We start from the raw sequence: 23808 nt of genomic DNA, 5'->3' as shown, positions 1-23808 counted from the left end.
CAGGGATGTAGAACGTACCTCCTCCTAAAAAAGCAAACTTTTACAAGATAGGAATTCAATACCATACAGACTTCAATACCATACAGACTTCAATACCATATAGACCAGTGTTTCTCAAAGAGAGTTTCGTTGAGCCCTAGGGTTCCTCCAGAGGTTGCTAGAGGTTTCTTGAGCAATGAGCAATTTGTGCCTCTCGGCCCAATTTAAGTGATACCAATTATCTTTTTGGCTATCTGTAAAGATGACAGTCTTTCCAATGGTCAACAATGTTCTGATCACCACACTTATTTACTGTAAACTGTGGATATAGTAACTATAGCAGGAGTTCCCTGACCTGAAGGCATGAAAGTTTTTTTAAGGGTTCCAACATTAAAAAGGTCAAGAAACACTGATACAGACTATAGAAGTATAGACAGATATGGTATTGCATGCCTATGTCATTAGGGTTGCTTTGTTAAAAGGAGATATAGTTCTCTTCTATATTGAATAAGTATAGTTCTCATCCCCTTGGTAGTCATTAACCCGAACCCCCTCCTCCCCATCCTCCCCCATCCGTTCCTCAAGCATTCAGTTTGGAGGAACTGCAGCAAGTGAAGAAGAGAAGGCGAGCGCAACCATATTGTATCAACTGTACACAACCAAAGGGGTGGATTGAAAATGGAAACACCCAAAAAAATGTAAAGTGTTTTTTTGACAGCGGCGACCTAAAACCAGTAAGTACCTTTTCATTACCTTTTTTTACCATCTTCATTTTGCTTTGGGGTAATACACAAGAGGCCTTATTTTTTAGATCCTGCACGACCAGACATGGAAAAGGACAGAATGCTGCTTCACATAATGCGAATATTTAAGAATATTTATCTTTTCTATGTAGAAGCTTATCGATAGATTGTGTATCAGGACTCCAAACTGTAAATTGGAAGGTCAATGCTGGGCACGTAACGCAGTTCCAATATGTTTTTTTTTTTTTGTATGTTTTTGCTGTTTTTTTTAACAGTAACAGGACAAAACAAGAAGTACAGGCAATTAGAGAATAATATTTCCAGACATGGACAGTGTTATGTATGCTGGCTCTCACAGCTCTTTCTATGTGCAGTGAATGCCAATGAATGTAGAGGGGCTTCCATGGCATTGTCAGGTGTCTAGCAAATCACAACTGTATTTACTATATTATTCATAGACCGTAATAAAAACATTAACTATATTCTACTGATGAAAGAAGCCTCATTATTATGATATATCATTCAGTGGGCTGACACTAAATATGCAAACTTATAAATGGTAGGTGTACAAACTAAATACGACTGAAACAATTCACAAACATACAGATCACCCTGATTTTGACATCACTTCAGGGTTTTGTTTCAGATGATCTATATTGGTTTGGTGCAAACTCTACTTTGTCCTTTATGAACAGGTCCTTAAATGCAATCTTTAAAAATGTATTTTTTTAGTTGGTTAAATATAAACTGTTTATTTCTATAATTATTTTCATATCAAGTCAGTAGGTGAAGACCATTTTTCATATTTTCCAAGGTTCATAAAACCTGATAAAAAGCACAATGTCATTTGCAGCACTGATTGAGATGCCCATTTCTCTTTTCTGCTTGCTTTATCCGATATGTTTCAATCAGAGAAAATGATTGTGAAGGCAAACAGCTCCTGTTGTACTCCTTCTTTAAATAAAACCCTCAGTAATAATTGTTTAATTACAAAACAAATTATATATATATTTTTATTTATTATATATTATTATTAATATTATTATGATTAAAGGACATGGAGCCTGGATAGGGCTGTTAAGAAGTGTGGCTGTACAATTGCAGCTCTATATTTGGGATCCAGGCCGGTAGTATCCTGGAAGGAATGGGTGGGAAGGGCACTCCTGCCTTTTTCCATGCCAGAAAAAAAGAATGTCTTTAGTGCACCTGGCCATTGATAAAAAGGCCCCTACCTTTGATTCAAGGGGACCTCCAGGAGGTCTCCCAAAGTTTCAGCCTTAACTTATATTACTTATAACTAACCATATTTTACAGCTGCACAGTGACTATTTATGTAAAATTGTTTACTCTGCAGTACTTCTTATCCTGATGAGGGGGGCAAATATCTTGAGGCATCTTTTAAATAACTAAGATTCCAGATTCCACAATATACCCCTAACACAAACCCTCATATCCTTTATTGGAAAGCAGATGCAAAAATGAATCCCTGATCCTTAATGCAGGAGTACAATGGTACATGAAGGAGGGGATGCACACTCACAGCTCCCATTTTCCTGGCCACCCAAGCTGCTTGCCTGAAATAAAGGTCTGGTTGAAAAAAGTGAAACCACATTTTATTAAAAAAAATAAATACAATTTTAAAGGAATTCTCCTAAGCATGCTATTTAAAGGATTTTTCATGTTGCCATCTAATATGCAAAAAATACTCTCTTTTCAACTAATTATATTTTTTTAAATGATTTGTGTACTCCATCCCTTGGCAGTGTGCATCATCCTATGCTTTCCTCCTATACTATTTTGCCTATTCAAATTAAAAATGAAAATAGTTTTAATGGGTCATCCCTAAAAGACTTCCTTTGAAGTAAAAGTGCTAAAGCCACATACACATGTGCAAATATAGTAGTTGGAAAAGATCTTTCACAATCCTTTCCAACGACTAAGGACTGCACGATACATGAGCGAGTGCTGTACATACAGCACCAATCTGCTCTATGCAGAGGGGAGGGAGGGAACGACAGAGCGGCACCCCACTGTGCGCTCCCCCTCTTCCCTTGCATTAGGATTGTTCGTTGCCCACCATCCGTGGATCCGCCAGGACGGTCGTTCGGACGATGGACAATGAGCGCTGTACACATGCCAGATTCTCGCTTGATAACGGCCCTGAGACAATTATCGGGCGAGAACAATTGGACGTGCGTACGTAGCTTAAGACACAAACCTGACCTGGGCACATTTGCCTTTCTTTATTATTTATTTATCATAGGTTAATTTACTTATCATTCATCAATATTATATTGGCAATATGCTAGTGGGTACATAGAATATGAAAAGCCAAAATGATGTTTACTATGTGCTAAACAAAAATAACTACAAAAAAATAAAAAAGATGTGCTTTATCTGAATACACTATATTTTCTTTTTAACATAATAAAAAGGTAAGATAATAACAATACAATAGAGCACCCTAAATACATGGAAAACACATTTAATGCTCAACTTCTTAAGCTATAAAAAATGTTATTTGCCATAACAAACATTATTTTTATAACAGAAAACCAATTTGACAAAGTAATCACACATTTTTCAAAAAACCATTGTTGAAGCAAATAACACGAAAATTCACACGTCTTTATAGTCTTATTTAAAATAAAGTGATAATTAAATAATGAAACCTACATTAGCCAATCAGGGCCAAGCAAAGCAGAGCATTAAAACATGATTATATTTTTCTTTCCTTGAGTTATCATGCTTTATGCTTAAACAAACTAATGTTCTTTAGTTTGTTAAATTAACTTAGTAAATTGGAATGCATTCTGGATTTTGTTTTTTGTTAAATTTGTTATGCATATCCCATGGTTTACTTTTACTGCACAAAAGTCTTTTGTAAGAGGATGGAATGATCAATCCATACCTGAACAATACTTATTTATATAATACATAGTACGCATAGATTGTTAGAAATGGCCATAGTGTATGATCTGAGATAGTTTGAAGGTATATTTGGTCTCAGAAGCCCTGCTCAATGTCACAGCTGTGTGGGAGATGGAACTCTGTGACTTGCTGCATAAGTTATGTATTCTTTTTATGGGGGTAATAGAGACATATTCTCTAGGGAAGAATTCAGGGCAGGAAAATATAGATGTACTCTGCTTAACTGACTATCTATCTTGACTAATAAAGTGCTGATCCCAAGTAAAAAGGCTCCTTTTTCCCAAATTCGATGTGAATGCACTACATTTTATAGAACTGAAATTAAATAGTTTTAGATTGGCAAACATAGGTGCAAAAAAAATTAAAATAAATAAATAAAGCATGTAAGGCATGGCACTACATTAAATGTAGGATATCAAAAAGAAGCTCCTGACATTAGGAAAAGTGCATTTTTCTATAGGAACAAATAAGATTTAGTCTAACAGCTGTAATCAAAGTAAACAAGCACCTACTGGTTGCAATAAATCATTTGGAGCTCTTGCTACCAAGATCCTGTAAAAAATCAGCAGCTTAATAAATACCCTCTTGTTGAAATGTAACCCTAACACTAAAGAATAGTGTTGGTCAAATATCCCACTATTCGATTCGACAGCTATTCCATCGAATAAGGAGATATTGTTCAAGTGAACGAATGCCATATTCGAACACCAAAAAAGTCAATGGTGGGAGAATTCAGGTTATTTTTTGGGATTGTGAAGAACTGCAAGAGCAATCAGGGGAGCAGAGTTGACAGCTCCACTGCCCTGATTGCTCTTGCAGTCCTTTTCTAGTTGTATGTGTTCTTGGATAGAGATTCTCTATCCCAGAACACAGGGAGTCCTAACAAATGTATCAGTCCTAACAATTTTTCTTCTACTAATGCCCACATAACACTGGAAACAATTTTGAACAAATTTTGTTGCCTTTTAAGCTTATTTATACTAAATAGGTATGCTGATTCTGAAAGTGCAGTTAGTTTTCTTCTATTACGTCAGGTTTTTTCTCTACCACTTATTGTTGCACCTCAAGATTGTTTATGAATATGTAATATGTATATGTAAATAGATATGTATATGTATATAGAGGTGTGTGTGTATATATATATATATATATATATATATATATATATATATATATAGAGGTATGCGTAGGTATGTGTAAAGGTGCAGGAATGTTGAAACCTGTTTTTCTTTGTACTGGCCATCTGGATCACCTAGGGGATGTCTTATCAGTGGTCAACCAAGGAACAATAAACAAAACAAATAATAAAACATGTCAGTACACAAGATCTAGTTCCCATAACAAACTGGTTACCAGTAGGACCCTCAAGGGGCAATTAATCCATCAAGCCAGAGTGGGCAGAAGATGGATGCATAATCAAACAGATGGGTTGGGTTGATAACCAAGCTGGACCTCTGGTTGACCCGTACATTTAGATTCCAGCAAGAGATTCTAGTATCAAATTTAGTTGGGAGGTTCATCAAATGACAGTAACCAATCCCAATCTATTGGGGTGGGTGCCAACTGATGGTCATCGTACCAAACACACCCACTAACCAATCAAGGAGTCCCAATGTTACCTATTGGGACTTAAATATATAAAAAGGGGAGCTGGAATATAACGAAGAGAAAGGGAATGATGGGAGCTCTTAGGGAATCAGGCTCATGGAGTACCCATCAACATCCATACAGGTAGCTATTACACATTCTTGAATTGCATTCTATGTTATTTGATGTATTGTGTATTACTTAGTTACTAGATTATTACAGGGTTACTACTAATAACTTTATGTTTATGTGATATATGTAACATTGATTGAAGTTCCTATGTGTTAATGTAAATATCTGACAATATTGTTGTGTACTTTGTCTTACCTTGTTTTCTTAATTAAACTGTTTGAATGACTAGCTACTATTTGTGCATGAACCTTCTTTAATTGAATATCTATATGCATTGATAGGAATATAATTTCCATATTTATGCAGATAAATAGATAAAATATACTTAAATAACACTTATATTAAGTCGATTACTGTAGCATGGATTTGTTTAGGCTATTCATTTACACACAAGTGAGTGTGGTCAAAGGGTGTGCGCTGCTCTTCGTAGTGAATAAACAAAATTCATTTTTCTACTTACACGCGTATTTCCTTTCTTGATCATGTCGGGCTCTTCTGTTTCTCGTCGTAGGTGCCTGAACAACCCTGATTCATTTTGTTTTATCTGTGGCAGTTTCACCATTCCCAGTGCGAACATCAGCACATTTGTAGAGCAAGCCTATTTGGCATATTTCAAAGTTAAACTTGGTGAATAAGATAAGTCTTGAGTCCCTCATAAGGTGTGCAAACAGTGTGTCAAGGGTTTACGGATGTGGACAATGGGAACATGTGATAAGATGCCATTTGGTATACCTATGTTTTGTCAAGAGCCAGGAGAACATTTCAGTGACTGTTACTTTTGTATAGTGAAAACTTCAGGATATACCGAGAAAAATTAATGTAACATAGAGTATCCTAGTCTACCATCGGCTATACACCCAGTGGTTCATTCAGATGAAATCCCAGTGCCGGTTTTCGTTACATTACCCTCTCTTGAAGAACATGATTATGGTGATGAACTAGGTGACAACAATGATGAAGAGTTTGAAATTGAAGAGGACTCTGTAAGGGATTTGATCAGCATGAGTTGAGTGATTTGGCATGTGATTTGGGACTATCGAAGAAGGCTTCAGAACTCCTAGCATCAAGTCTGCGTGAGAAAAACTTACTTGAAAAAGGAACAAAGGTATCGTAATTTCGAACCAGAGAAATGGCAATTCTGCAGTACTTTAGAACTGGCAGTGGCTTTGTCTATTGCCATAAGATACCTGATTTATTGGAGGAATTAGGAATTCCAATCTATAACTCAACTGAATGGCGACTATTCATCAATAGATAAAAGCAGGGCTTTAAGTGTGTCTTCCTTCACAATGGCAATATATTTTGGTCAGTCCCAATTGGCCATTCAGTTTCTCTTTGTGAAGAACATGCAGACATAAAGAGAGTCATTGAGTTGTTGCAATATCACCAACACAATTGGGCCATCTGTGTTGACCATAAAATGGAAAGCTTCCTTCTTGGTCAGCAATGCGGATACACCAAGTAACCCTGTTATCTGTGCATGTCGGACAACAGAGCTCGTGAGAGGCATTGGGTGGAAAGGAATTGGCCTCCAATCTGCCCTAAAACCAGGTGATCCAAACATTCTACATGAGCCACTTGTTGATAGAAAGAATATTATATTCCCGCCTTTGCAGATGAAACTGGGTCTAATAAAGCAGACCGTTAAAGCTTTGCCATCTGAAGGAGACTGTTTCAAGTACCATATTTTGGCATTTCCTAGCCGGTCATTTGAAAAAATAAAGGCCGGTGTGTTTAATGGTTCACAGATTCGGCAGCTCACCAAAGAGGAACATTTCACCAGGACAATGTCACAAGTCAAAAAGAATGCTTGGTTATCATTCAAATTCATTGTCAAGGACTTTCTTGGAAACACATGAGCAAATAATTACACAGAATCTGTCCAAAAACTCTTGGAGAGCTACAAAATGCTTGGTTACAATTTGAACATCAAGGTGCATTTTCTGCATAGCCATCTTTCTAACTTCCTGGAAAACCTTAGTGCAGTCAGTGATGAGCAAGGTGAACGATTACACCAAGATTTGAAGGTCATAGAAGGACGGTATCAGGGTAGATGGGATGTACATGATGGCTGACTATTGTTGGAGCATCCGGCTGGATTGTCCTAACACTGAACACTCCAGGAAAAGCTATAAGCGTAAAGTTTTACCGCTTACCCGTTTAATTTTTAAATGTTTTACTGTAAAAAAAATGTCATAGAGTAACAATAAATCTGTTGTATGAACAAAAGAAATGTAAATAAACAGTACATTTAAAGTAATATTTAATTATTTTTTCATTTATGTAAAATTTGTATGTTTTTTGACAAAAAAAGAGGGTACACTGTATTGTAAACACTGGATGTGATAGCAAAAAACTGGGGTCATTTCTGGATTCACCACCCAAAAATTTGTAAAAAAACAAGTGTAAGATTTAACTAAAAAAATTTGTTTCCCAGTGTAATCTTTTATCTATGTATCTTTTAACATAAGAGATAATTATTCTGGATTGCCAAGACAAGGACTAATTACTCTCCCTTGGAAAGCACAGGAAGTGAGCAGCTCTGATTTTCTGATATTGTTTAGATTTATTATAAATTATTAAACAGATATAGCAAAATACAATGGTATAGTGAACATACCAAAAGGAGTAAATAAGAGTAGTTTATTGTTAGGGTGTACATATGTAACTGTAGTTTCAAACAACTATTCTGCCCCCCCAACGCCTTATATTCATATGACCCTGATCCTGGAAGATTCGCCCTGCATGGATCACGGGGAATTGCAATCAAAATCCCACTTCAGATCCCAAATTCAGCTATAGACATTCTTCATAAAAGGCATATGACTTGTTCATACATGAGCAAATTCTTTAACTAAATTAAATATACTCTTGCCACAGCAATTACCTTAATTAACCAGCACCTAAAACTAACCCTTGTCCTATATGATTTCCTCATCCTCATCCTGAACCCAGACTAATGACATACATGCACACTTTAGGAATGCATTTAGGCATGCAGATGACAGAGAATGGCCCAAAAAAGAGAAAATCCATTGAGCGTCAGAGGAGTATAGCCAGATTGGTAAAAATAGCAAATTCATAAAAAAGCCAACAATTACCAACATTAACCACTTGTTACAACCGAGGTATGCAGAAGAGCATCTCTGAATGCACAACACAACCATGAAGCAGATGGGCTACAGCAACAAGAGACCATATTGGGTGCCAGTCCCGTCAGCTAAGAACAGGCTCCCGAGGCTCTCCAAAATTCAATGAGAGTTGCTTGGTCTGATTAGTCATGATTTCTACTGAAACATTTGGATGGTAGCTAACGAATTTGGTATCAACAACAATAAACCATGAATACATCCAAAATGTAAAATATAATATAATGTGGGCATCCGTGTCCCTACAAAGATATGGTAGGTGCTTATAAAACCCAGCTGCTGGTGATTGGTGAGGAGTGAAGGCAAAAATATTGTAATTGGTTGGTGATAATTTTAGCCATGAGTTTGTAATCTGTGTTCAGGAGAGCAGTTGGTCTAAAAGAGGAGAGGACCTCAGGATTTTTAGGTTTCAGGATGAGGGAACTGTGGGCTTCCATGAAGAAAGGAATTTGATAAGGATGTAATTAAATATTTCCTGTAAAAAAAAGAGAAATGTATTATTCTATTGATTATAGAATTCAGCTGGTAGTTCATCTGGACCCTGTACCCTTCCCAAGGGAAGAGTTTTTATCGCCCTAGCTCTTAGAATGTTTATGGGGACATTTAAGGTAGATTTATAGTTTGTAAGAAAGCATCCACCATTTCTGGGTCAGGGGAATCGGAGTAAATTGATGAAAAGTATTGTTCTAAAATCTGAAGGATTTCTGGTAGTGTAAAACATTTATCACTTGTAACTGGGTGTTTTAAAATCCACCCTTTTGTAAAAAAGGAGATCACACGTAACCCATTACTGACCAAACCGCTTGTGACTTTTATTTCTTGAAAATTTTCTATCTTCTACTTTCCTTTATCTTCCATTGTTAAAATTAAATTTTGTAAAACCATTTCAAGAGTTAACTATATTTTTTATAAACTATAAGAATTAAAAATAAAGCAATCTACCAGCAACAGTTTTCAATATTTGTAACATTGATCAAAGAAATCTTACATTTTTTAGGATGTTACAGTTAATTCATAACATCGTTCTATATTATATATTCTGTTAAGCGAATGTCATTAAAAAAAATTATAATTTAATAAAGCAGTTACGCAGTGATGAGATTGTAATGTGCTGGAGTCATCCAAGACAGTAATGTGAATGACTGCCTTATGTATGCTAGTTTAGCAAAGAATTCCAGGAAAAAAATCTAAACATATTGTCAATTACACACTTGAAGTTTGCATTTAATTACTATACAAATATATTTATAGTTACTTTAGTGAACCTAATCTACCGGTGCAAACAGAAGGTAATAAACCTTTATGAGAATGAAATTCACACATCAAACTCTTTAGTAGCAGAGACCCGTGCCGTCGGACATACTTAAAATGATAGTGCCGCCTTACTTCCGGGAATTTATATTTATCTGGCTGTTGACTGAGATCAGATCTATAGATTATTGAATCTAAAGGGCAACCTGGCATTTTTAGAAGCCATATACAATAGCTCCAAAATTACTTACAGGTTTCCCTTTTCCATTGTCTCAAGATCCATATTGTTCTACAATATGGATGACCACCAAATAGTAGTTAGTGGCAATATACATACATAAAAGAGCAGAATAAAATTAAAGAGTGATAAAAGTTCTAATTTATGCAGGTAATAGTATAGCTAATATAGTATTCAGCTGGAATTCTTCTGTAATATTGGAGATGTCTTTACTGCTTATCCAAGTATCTAACTCAACTCTAATGTGCATCCGCAAAATACCCCAACTTTTATTTTCACACCGATAATTTAGTTACCTTATAATGTATCTAAAACCCAAAAAAATATTTGATATATTACAACTTACCAATCCTTAGGTAGTGACTATATTTTATTTACTTTACTTTTACCTGGTTGTCCCGCAAATATCACATTTCTTGTTCTAAGGTGAGTTCCTATCCATTAAGGAAGTCATGGCTGCCACAGTACGCTGCTATGTAGATTTGGACAACTTATATACCTCCTTCTTTTCATTCTTTTTACATGGGAAGAGAGAAAATATGTAGAAGATTGTTTGGAAATCATATCATTGGTTAAGCTTTATGTTAAGCTCACATTAAGTGACACGGGCAGCATTTTTTTAAAGTAAAATACTGCTTATTCTAAAAAATTAAAACTAACTCAGCCATGACATGTACAAAATATGACTATATGTGATAATATATTTGTGTTTTTGAGTGTTGATATCCTTTAATCATTAGGCAGAGATTGATTTTCCAAAAACATGGGAATTGCGTAAGCTTGTGAAACCACCCTTTGACTTACCCACTCACTTACCATGGTATCATCAAGTCTTGGACAAGTATCAATAAACAGACTTACTGTATATGGCTGAAGGTGTGAATTGTCAAATGGCCAGGAATAAGTTGTTAAAACAATATATATATTATAAGGCAAATGGTTTCCAAATCCCCACCTCTGTTTAGGGATTGTTGTTTTAGTTATTTTGATATTCTGATCTCCTGCACCTCACGCTCCTTGAAAAGATGTCCCTTCTCCCTAAAATGTAAGAAGACTACTGAGTTCACCCTTTTATACTGGGCCATCTGTTTGTTTAACCAAGACTACAATTGCAAAAAGAAGTACTAGATAGCTACATTTATTATCCTCCTGCATTCAACACAGTTGTCTGGCTAGTGAGGCAGCCATTTATTGTGACGAGCCATTAAAATGTGAGGAACCCTACTGTAGAGGTACTGCAAGAACCCAATGCCGGGTCATATTTAGGTGTTTACACTGCTTGCATTTAAAAATTACATTTAATCATGTATTAATGAATGCAGAGCTGCATTAATGTGTGTCCTTTATATACTGCCGTGAGTTCAGCTTTAAGCTATTGACATAAAGAAGGTTAATTAGATTCATGGATAATTATGTAACAGCTTCATAATATTAACATACCAGAAGAAAAAATGTCAAATATCTCAGTTTCAGTACAGTTGTAAAACCATCATTACTCTCACCTGATCTTAAATTATCATCTATGCCACATAACTATAATATAAACCACTATAATAATAAAAACAGTGATTGGGACTTTTAAGACCTCAAGCTAACCAATTATATCCTATAAAAACAGGTTTATTTATAATTCATTAAAAGTACAAAATCTGATATTCATTAATGTTCAACTCCAGTTACATAATTATGTAAGTATCAATGATGGATCTCTTGTATGATATTCTTTGCTTCTCTTTTCAAAGGATTTTGCCAAATATAGTGATTCCTCAGGAAAAACAAGAGATCTTCAATAGCAAGAATTACCAAAATATCACATCAGAACAAGATTATTTACAAAATAGTTTTGCATAAAAAAAGTAAAAACACAGATAAACAATTCTTGTATGTAATGAATACTATAATATTCAAAATACAAGTTACTGATATCCCCCCAGTGTGTGCAATTGGGGAGACGAATAGAATATTTTTGGTTAGCTTGATGCCTTGCAAGTCCCATGTATTGTTTTTTATTTTTGTGGTCTGTACAGATGTAGGTAGCTTTACATGCTAGTGCGTTTCAGAATGTTAAATTAAGCTCTTTTTTATGTTGTTTGTAATTAAGCTTTCTGTATTTTTACTAAAATCAAAAACTAAAGGTATAAAAAATCATGCAAACAGAAATTATTCTTACAAGTAAGGTGACCTAGGTAGTGTTTTCACCCAAGAAAAAGTGACAAATAACTTCAGTGGAAGCATAACATATAACAAAGCACTATACAATAAATACCACTGTGCATTCCTGGTTCTCAGGCTTGTTTGATCCTAATGATGTGTGCAGAGCTTTTGCAGAGTGTTTGCAGTGTGTTCATTGTCTGTGTGAGCCTTAATAAATCAGGGACATTGGGCCTGATTTATTAAAGCTCTCCAAGGCTAGAAAGCATAAACTTTATCAGTGAAGCTGGGTGATCCAGCAAACCTGGAATGGATTTCCTAAAACTAAATATTTTCAATCCTGGACCAGATTTATTCCAGGTTTGCTAGATCACCCAGTTTCACTGATGAAAGTGTATCCTCTGCAGGCTTGGAGAGCTTTAGTAACTCAGGTCTATTGGCTCTTCTGAACTAAGCACTTCATTAATAATTTAAAGATTTTGATCATGTTCAGCATATAGGAGCAATCGACTGGTGAGAAAGATGATCGTAAGGAGCAGCACTTCTCTTGCTATTTTTTATACTTTTGTATTTTGTAATCGAAAACTCTTTATTGAACAGAACTTTAAACAAACCTCTTCATGATACCAGAAAGAAATGCACCATGGCAATGGAAACCAAGAGGTGATTGCATGTTAGTCTGTGGAGGGGACAGAGAGGTAGCTGTCTGTAACCTGTGCTGAAACTGTGCAACATTGAGTCGGTACGAGAGTGGAGAATGTTTACTGTTGTGCAAGAAGCATCTGGTGCTTAATAGAGAAGAGGTCATAATTTTTCATATGATACAGAACTACTGATAATTTCACATATTTTATTTTAATGCTTTCTGGTTATTCAAAGTCTGTATTTAGCAGCGGAATGGATGCTTTTAAATTTTATTGTGAAATCTTTTTACAGGTTACAATGCCAAATTGCAACAACTGACAAAGAAGCTGGTTAGGAATAAGACATGTTCAGCGAAACTGGAAATTGTCTTTGGAGTTTTTTTTTATCTTGGTTTTATCCTAGGTCAATATTCTACTTGCAAAATTAAATCCAATAGTTGCAACAACAGTGCCAGAGAATGTCGACATTGTGTAAAATGTGGCTATTACCTACTTAATACACTTTGGCATACTTTTTTATATTTATCAATTATATTGCATGATGGGAGGGCTGGAGAGCCATTCTCTGCTAAATGGAAGAACCCAAAAAGAGCTTCCCTCAACATACAGGATGATGAATTGCAGGGCATGTTCCTGGTATTCTGTCCCACTTTTCTGCATAACCTGATTAATGGATGGTGCCAAGTTAGGAAATTGCCGTATCTGTCTTTGAATATGATGTACCACTCCTTCTTTTCCTGACTTATAAAAACAATACTTGGCTTTCTGTTGATTTAGTGAAAACATTGCATCTTGTATTGAGCTTATTTGTTGCATAATGATTATGTAAAATGTCTCTTTCTCTAGAAACATCAATAGATCTCTTCTGTTGTATATACAGTTTATTTTTTCTAAATATTTTGTAAACTGTCACTGCTGCCTTTATATAAAGATAAAATCTATACATTTTACATTTTCAGTCAGTAAAATTTTACAATAGATTGAAACAGCAGGTTTCACTTATATCACGGCCTATTGTGTACAAAAATGAAATAATCAAACGTAGCACCTACGAGCCATATGTTTAGTTCTTCTTCTTCTTCAGCTATATACACACGCTAGATAATTGTTGGAGACAAGCAGTCTTGATCTTAGGTGACAATCTAGCATGTTCACAGCAGTTCCTCAATGTCGTTTAGCGATCTGCCATGGTGGATCACTAAATGATCAGGCGGGAAAAACTGCTGTCATATCCAAAGAAGAGGATACAAAGGGTTTCCTCCCACTCATTCTCCCTGCTTCTCTCACCATAGAACTGTGCAGCACTTAGTGTACATACAGTGTTTGTCACTAGAAACCATAGCATAGCACCAGAATTTCTTCTTTAATGATGTTGCAATTTGGGATTGGTCTGAACTCAAACTCTGGCATGCGATCAGCCAATCAGCTGTAGAACCAGAGTTCAAAAATGTTCAAACAATAAAAAAGTACATTTATGCAGTTGGTAGTCTGTGTTATCTGGGTTATTTAAATTCAAAATGGGCAAAGTGTACTTTTAACAAGAGATGCTTTATGCAGTTGCCAGGCTAAATATCCACATTACCATACATATACAATTAATATACAGGTAGTCCCCGGATTACATACAAGATAGGGACTGTAGGTTTGTCCTTAAGTTGAATTTGTATGTAAGTCGGAACAGGTACATTATTTTAATAAATGAAATTAGGACAGATGTATGTCTCAACGTATTATTAGGCAGCGTTGTGTCAGTTACCGTATAAAATCCTCACTGCAAGTTAATCAAACAAACAAAGCCAACAATGGAGCCTAGACATCTGTTAGCTTCTGGAGCAAGCTGTGGTTTGATATACAAAAAGAAACAACTGCAGAGTTTGACTTTTTGACTGGTCATTAAAGAGTTACAAGATGTTGCAGAACAGCTCAGCCCTTAAGATCACCCACATTCTAAGTCCAGCTATTTCCTTGCAGCCAGGTGTGTGTCTGTGTGTCTGAACACCGCTGCTGGGTGTTGATTGCACTACCATGCCACACAACATGTGCAGGGCTGGGGCTTTTTCATCAGACAAGCTGCTGACATCACTGGAAGACTTCTCAGATTCAACTTAATAAAATCAGATACTTACTACTCAGGCAAAAAAAAATTTTTTTCTGAGTTAACCAAAGCAAAAAAAAAAAAAAAAAACTTTATGGAGCCTGGACATTCATTAACTTCTGGAGCAAGCTGTGCTTTGATATGCAAAAAGAAACAACTGCAAAGTTTGCCTTGGTGATTAAACAGTTATAACCAAAAGACTTCTTCTCCAAGTCATGCAAACCGCCCCTCTTTGAGGTTAAACAAAGTTAATATAATAATCTTATAATATTATAATATAATAATCATATTTCATAATATATTTGAATAATTTGTATGCACAGAATCTATAAAACAGCAGTGTATACAATATTTATTCGTGTATGCATTTATAAAGTGCTGACACCTTCAGCATCACTTTACAGAATTTAAAGTCATAGTTACTAACTGCCTCTAAGAGAAGCTGACAGTCATTTTTCCAATTTCCAATCAGTCAATTTCCCTAAAATAGCCTCATGCCACCTTGTAGGCAATAAACCTATCAGGTTAGGAGAGAAATATAATTTCTGGAATAAACCCACACATACACAAGGAGAACATAGATACCCCATGCAGACAGCGACTAGGCTGGGATTGACAACTTGGACCCTAGTGCTGGAAGGTCAAAATGCTAACCACCATGTTGTTTAAATAAATTTATAGTATTCCATCACTTGGTTAAAATGTATAGGTTTGTTTAGGCTTTCCTATTAATCAGAAACATTTAGAAAGAAACAAGGCCAGGGACACATAATGTGAGAAAAAATAATAATAATATTGCTGGGTAGCTAAGAGAAATAATATGTGCAGGTATTATACATGTTTAGGAGATACTGCACCAAACGCAATCAAAGGGTTAAACTGTCTTCTCCATCTTGTTCGTTTAATCTATGCTTTTTAAATATGGAAAAACAAGTATATCATAAATGCCAGTAAATGTTAAATTCTTTACTATGTTAGTTATTCGCATAATTAAATGTCAAAATTCAAAGGACTATACCGATTTGATTAGCTGGGCAGACAAACTTCAAACAGCTGGAAAATGTGCTTCCTGTCAAACATCATGCATCGTGTCACTGACAGCTCTGTCATAAGTTGCACATGTGGAAATGATCTACAGGTGAGAGCAGACTCCCCTTTTATCTATTAGTACTACCAATCATTGTAAAATATTGTTATAGAGTAAATCAACTCATATGGAGCATAACACCCTCAGGCAGGGTGAGAGGGGTGTACATCTTAGCAGCCATTCATTTTTAATTTGGGGTTTTATTAAATTACTCCTGGGACCATTATAAAGTGGTTTAGGTTTAACATCGACCTGTTATAACTATATGCTTTTTATTCATAACTTGTGATTTAATTTCTTTTTGAAGCTGTTGCAAAAACTTCTGTAAATTAATGTACTTTGCAAACTTTTCACAAGACATACATAATTATAGATAAGGCAGATAAATCTCTTTGAAATAGTATTGGCAATGAACTGGAGAACTAATTCATATCGAAACTGAAGAACAAAAACGTAACAGTTCTATATTTAGCAATTCTTAGAGGAGGTGGCAGCATTTCTTTTTCACCTGGATATTCTGGCAGAAACACTTTCAGGGTGTGGAGGGGTTACATTGTCACTTTAGGGTAGGGAATGTTTGAGGGCTACAGGGAATCTCTTCACTTTCACTTCTCTCTTCCCTCTTCTCTCCACTTTCACTTCTCTCTTCCCTCTTCTCTCTCTTTCTCTTTCTCTTTTTCTTATCCATAAGGGAGACTTGTTTTGCAGTTAGTAGAGATAGCTGGAACCCGCGTAACTGATAACAATTGAGCACAGGTAGAGCTCACGGAATTTTTTGGTAGAAGCAACCAGTATTCTATTGTAATTGACTATAACATGTAATAAATTGTATATGTAACAGATCAAAATTGAAAATAAAATAAGCAATTTGTGAGGACACATTAAAAAACATTTTGGTATAATAACACACACACACAATTCACCCTTGGTCCAATCCCATTCCATTTAGTATGAATGGTATTTCAATGCATTGAGGAACAACACAATGAAAACACAATGATGTGATCTGTTCTGCCAAAAATGCAGAATGCAAGATTCGTAGTTCATATAAATATAAATACTGTGTAGTAATGTTAATAATTAATACATCAATGACATTAGATTTGTGTGATAGAGTATTGCTTATTTCTTCACAGAAAGGACTTCTAGAAAAGTCAATGCTGTGAAGTGAAAAACACAATTAGAGACCAGGATTGAATTGTGCAGATTTTTGTTATATTTAGGTTTTTTACCACTCCAAGCTGACTTCCTAAAGCTACAGTTAGTTTTAGTGCACTGTTAAGATTTTAAAAATAGCCTTCTAATGGACCATTATAGTTCTACGTTTTATGAAATAGAAGGTTTGCTACTGTTGGCATCTTTCTGGCAAGGGTGTCCTTCATCCATGCAGTAATCTCAGGAGCTACATCCATAGAATTTTAATGTAGGTTTATGATAGATAAATTGGAAATCCACCAGTTCATCCCACGAACAACCTGCCTACAGAAAATGAGGGGAAAAATATAAAATGCTTTAACTAACATTTCCTTTACAACAGATTACAATATGCCAAGGACCAGACAATATTACTGCATTGCTCTCCCAAAGTCTTGCCATTCTGTTTGGTATACACTGAAAATAAAGACAAAACAAAATGTCAGGTACACTCAATTAAAACACCAACGTGATTCTAAATGCTTAAAAAAGATTCTAAAATATAATTATTTATTGGGTACCCACCACCCAGTTGGAACTGGTAGGGCCAGTTTGTAGTGGCCTGGAACACAAATGCTACCAGCTCGTCCAATACTCCCATTCTATTGGACTGGTAATGATGTTCATTGAACCCCATCCATTCACTGTTTCACAAATTTACTGTTATAAAATGTTGAAAGACTTAAAGGGTAACTGTACTTTTTGTTCCCACAGGAACCCACTCCAGACTTACCTACTTACCTGCCCCAAATCCTTAGGCTTAATATCAGTCTTCACATGGTGGACTTTTTTTTATTTTAATGAATGAAGCTCTATTAGACATCGGCTGATACGACTGTGCATCGGAATGTGGAATTAAACAGAACAAGTAAATATATAACTTGCATGGTGGAGCTAGAGGGGGTTCTAGAAATTAACCAAAAAAATGAAAATAGAAAAAAAAAGATGAGAGTTGAGTTCATTGTGCTTTTCTTTGACAGTCCATTCACTGAATGGGGTGGTGAGAGGACCTGTTAGAAAGAGAATATCATCTCCATTTCTATGAATTATTTAAATATAGCTGTTTGCCTGAAGTTCAGATTTAAAATCCCTCCTTTTCGTTATATTGTGGAATGTATAGGCACACATACTCCTGCAACTTTCAGTTTTGCATTTTTTTAAAGTATATTGCAGTCCAAACTAAGCTTCAAAATATCTACATTGTATAGGGTTTCATATTTTTCTCAGACGTGGCTGTACTGCTCCACTGCATCCTGCTCTCTTTTGTCAGTAATCTGGGGATTTGTGAACTGCTTTTTCTTACTTGGTTGCTTTGCAGAACTGTTATTTCTCAAAGTGTATAGCAAATCAAAAATATGTTTTATTTCTAGTTTAAAGGTTTAGAACACCTTTCAAGTTTTTACTGTTATCTAGACCTCTGTCAGTGAGGACTTAATGGTGGTACAACATGAAGATGATAAACAGTACTGTCCGTGAAAACTAGTCACCCCCACGTGTGATTACCCTTTTTTTTTTTACAGGTAATTCAGAATAAGGTAAACTAATTGGACTTTAGCACAGACGCGTGCCTCCTATCAGCTGTGACCGCAAGTTCCATGTTCCGATGACCATGGAAACTGAACTCAGATGAACTCTCAATGGAGAAACTCTATTGAGAGTTCATCTGCAGTTAACCTCTAGTGCCCGGGGATCCCAGTGGAACTGCAAATAACCTCTCAATGCAAGGGAATCCTCCTGTTTGCAATTCCCGGGCACTGGAGGTTAATTAACAGCATTTGTAGTGGATTCTTAATCATTCTGCAATCATTCTTGCATCTCTGGGAATCCTCCTGTTTGCGATCCGCGGGCACTAGAGGTAATTAACCTCTAGTGCCTGGGGACTGCAGTGGAACTGCAGATGAACTCTCAATGGTGTTTCTCTATTGAGAGTACATCTGCAGTCACAGCTGATTGAAAGCACTCGCGTGCCTCCTATCAGCTGTGACCGCAAGTTCCTACGGTCCCCGGGCTGTACTTATCAATGATAAGTACAGCCCGGTGACCGTGGTAACTGAACATTGAGAGTTCATCTGGAGTTTGCCTTTTTTTAAACATATTTTTAAACACGAATTCGCAAAGTCGAATTCCGTGTTTTTTGGGTTGGGTCTGTCTGCCCAAATTCGAACCGCCATTTTTGGGTTGAATATAGGGACAACCCGAATTCGAACACCAACACTAATCATAATTTTGTGGAGAAGACCACTACTCTTTCCGTCTTTACCACCGCCGTAGCAAAGACTGAATAGGAAGCCCACAGCCTCCTGGGATACTTCACATATTCCAGGAGGCTGCGGGCTGCTCTTTCTGTGCATGCCTGGTGTGGGTTTGTGTTACGTAGGAAGTAGAACCTGAAAGAAGACAGGAGAAGATGCCTGCGCCTGGTGTCCAGTACACATGTAAAGTAGAAGATGAAAGACGGGACACCACGGGACCAACTGGACTGGAATCATGGAAGGCTCAACGACTTTCCACCTATAAAGCTAAGTGTTTCACTTTTTAATTTTTTTCTGTTTTTACTGATAGGTTCACTTTAAGAACCAAGCTTTGTTTAAAAACCACACAACAAAGTGGTTTACTATACAAATGTGCTTTGCACTCTTCTAGCTTCAGAAGTAAAAACCCACTGGAGCGTAAAATTAATTTATATGAATTTAAAAGTTTCAACTAAATAAATAAATACTGACCCAAACCCAATATAATTCCCTCTAAAAAAAACAGGGAAAGTTAAATTTGAACTGCAGGCAGGATTTTATTGCAGGAGAGACAGGTGAAGTAAAACTTACCTGTCAGATCACTGTTCACATGTGCAGCTCAGCATATGATACCAGGATATGCTAGGTATCCTGGCATTCACTTTTGCTGCTGAGACTGAATGAACTCCCATAGACATACCTGCGATTTATTTCACTCAAGCCTGGCTAATCAATATGGCTGAAGATTTGGAAAGATCTGGAAAAAGACTGGGCCCATCCCACACCCATGATGGAATGAGGACAAGTGAGTGTAATGAAAAAATTGTGATCAGGCAGGTAAGAATATTTTATTACAGAGTGGATATGACCTGTCAATTCTGCAATAAAGGACATGCCTGGTCACCATGTTATGGTTAAGTTCCACTTTATTGATAGCAACCAATATTCTAATATTGCTAAATGATTCCCATAGGTTTTATTAATCTAATAATCTTTACCTTTCTAAATGAACAGAGATGGCATTAGTCTTTTAATATTTAGAATTCATTGTTTAAAGACATGTATGGTTTTTCATATATTGATTGTTCCCATGATTAAAAAGACAGTGGCATATGCACACACAGTTATATTTTATTGAACTTTATTGCACTTCAATCATATAAACTTATGTTACATTCTTTAAAAGAATGTAACAAATAAAGTCTCTTTACAATGACAGTATTGTTATTAGGAGGCTTTTAAAATGACTCAGCAGCTTGTGTGGGTGGCTGGATATACACAAGGACTCTAGAAAGGTATGATAAGGTTCTTTAGTAAAAGTTTTTTTTAATACAGGGGCAAAACTACAAATCACAGGTCCTCGTAGCAACATTTGCCTCAATACCCCTACAATAACCTTTACCTATCTAAATTCCTGCACAAGGGAAATTAAGGAAAGCACTTAATGGGCTGAATGCAAAGAGTACCACGGAAAAATGAAGAGTACCATGACAAATGAAAATTGCATAATTGTTTTTCAACTTATTTCAATTCTGTGACTTTGCAAATAACTTGTGTCAGTTTTTCAAGCATGCCATTTATTTTATGTTTTGTGTTATATCAAAGATTAAAGAGTATATGAAAAGGAATAGGAAAAGGAAAGAACTTTTCATTTACTTCCAAAGGAGTTCTCATAGGTTTATAAGCGTCCAGAGCCGAACTAAGAGGTTGCTTGCTGTTCAAGACCTGGTCTTAAATCAGCCATGTTGGAAAAGACAGGTTCTCAAAAGAAGTGTTCCCCTAAATACTTTTTAGATTAACAAAGAATGATAGCAGCACCACTAACGATCAGTCCATATTAGTAGGGAAGGGTATAAAAAAGGATGATTTTAAAAATATCTCCTATGGAAGATTTGTATGATTCTGTGCAACCTCAACCCCTTTTTGGCCATATATTATTTTCATTTTATACTGTATTTTTGTTATTTTTTTGTCTTCTCACTATAGTCACTGAATTTTATGTTTTTTTCAGCTCTCTGATTTTATGTAATTTATATGGGTTGTATTACTTTCTGTTATTCAATATGATTTTTTAATGAATTTATATGTAAACTAGCGTTGCCTGGGTTTTTATTTATTGCACTCCTATATTATACAGGAAAAGGAATCAAATAAAGCTATAGTGATTTTCTTGTCTACGGTGTTGTTTCATTTTTTTGCCTTTGATTGCACTCGGCCAATTGCCTTACATTTTCTCAAAGGCATTATTACAGGCCAGAAATTTGTAAAAGAGTAAAAAAAAAGTATGTAAAAATATAAGCAAAAGGCACACTGTCACTGAGCAATACATACACATACATACATACATACATGCAAATATACCTCTGATATATACTACAGCACTGTACAAAGATCAGTGGTGCACTCACATGAGTCTCAGTCATATGTATAGCAAATTTGGTTAAAATGTCTCCATGCGTTTTCGAGTATACACATACATCCAATTTTATATATATGGATTTATATAGCTCTGACATATGCCATTGTGCTGGACAGAGGAGCTGACACTTTAATGTCCCTCCACAGTCACATGCTATTATTATACATTTATATAACTCTGACATATACCGCGGTGCTGTACAGAGAACACTGAGCCAGTCCCATCAGTATCTGGGCTGAGGAGCTGACACTCTAATGTCCACCCACAGTCACACACTACTAATATACATTAATATAGCTCTGACATATACCATAGTGCTGTACAGAGTCCACTGAACCAGTCCCATCAGTCTCTGTACAGAAGAGCTGACACTCTAATGTCCCCTCACAGTCACACACTACTAATATACATTTTTATAGTTCTGACATATACCATAGTGCTGTACTGATAACACTGAACCAGTCCCATCAGTATCTGGGCTGAGGAGCTTACATTCTAATGTCTCCCAGCACTGCAGAAAGATGACTGCTGTACTGAGTCATACTGTATGTCTAGCAAGTTTGGTTGAGATGTCTCCACGCTTTTCATCCAAATATAGCTCTGACATATAGCACAGTGCTGTACAAAGATGACAGGTGCACTCACATGGGTCTGTCATATCTATGGCAAGTTTGGTTGAAATGTTTCCATGCGTTTTTGAGTTATGGTGGAACATACATACACACATACATTCATCCGATTTTATATATATAGATTTCTATCTGAATACATGAATTGTTGATACATATTCTTTTTTTCTATTTTGTAATGCATCTATCTATCTAATATAGGAAGGATGGAGTTGTTCCAGCATATATGATCACTTAAACCATTTAATGAACTGATGGTGACAGTTGTATTGAAAAGAGATAAAAGTCATCCAAAGCCCAACACTGAGGAAATGCATACGATTGTAGAACCTCATTTTTCCTTCCGTCACAATTCCTGATTTTAGGTTATGGCGCTGAACAATGACAATCCTCCCTTTTTGCTTTAATGGCCTACTCCATCCATTCTGAACTACTTGTGAGTAGTAAAGGTACAACTTTGTATTATAAAGATTTTCATGCAAACTACACATAGCTGTTTTGGTCATTTTGGCGACCATCAGTGCACTCTATAGAAAAAATGCCTTCTATGAAGCAGAGCTTAGAACTCAATGAAAAAGTAGAATTATCATTTATGTGGGAAGGGATTCAAAAATATTATATAAAAACAAAAAAAGCCATGTAAATCAGACCTGGAACAAGTATGGAGGACTACTTTGGCTGTTGCATATTTTTTGCTGACTGCTGGGTAACTCCATTTTCAAATCAGTATAGATTTCTTTTTGTTTGATATTAAATATTTGAAGTTATGAATGTTTTTAGAATGTTGAATTATACATGATTCATGAAGTAGTACATTTATAAATCTTTAGTTTGTTTCACTATTTTACAGTTGCTGTATAGAAATATGTGTCACTGATTTCTGGAGAGTAAGATAATATTGTTAGGAGACGCTTATGTGGCTGATTCCGAGCTGTGCGCCATGGCAATATATCACACCCTATTTTTCTCTCTGGTGGTGTCACTCCCTGTACTACATTATCTATGGGCCCCTGGTCTTCTGTCAGTCCTCCCCTGGACGCTATCCCTTGCATATAAAAATCCAAGGGGCAACCGTGTGCTGGGAAGGCGCATCAATGCTGACTGAAGGCTTGCTATATGTACAGAGTGCCGAGATAGATTGGGGACCATACAAATACTTTCCTATAAAGTCACTTAAATAACAACGGAACAAGACAAGCATTTTATTCTGCATATAATAAGGAGATTATTTATTTTTATGTTTATGTTTTTGGTCAACCTGGAGTTAAGCTTTAAGCTTTAAAGTGGGATTATCTAAAAACTAAACAATTGCAACCAGGCAGGTGCTTTATTGCAGAAGGAACAGGCA

The sequence above is a fragment of the Pyxicephalus adspersus genome, chromosome 5 (assembly GCF_032062135.1).
Source record: "Pyxicephalus adspersus chromosome 5, UCB_Pads_2.0, whole genome shotgun sequence".
Taxonomy (NCBI): Eukaryota; Metazoa; Chordata; class Amphibia; order Anura; family Pyxicephalidae; genus Pyxicephalus; species Pyxicephalus adspersus.
This window is presented reverse-complemented; position numbering follows the sequence as displayed.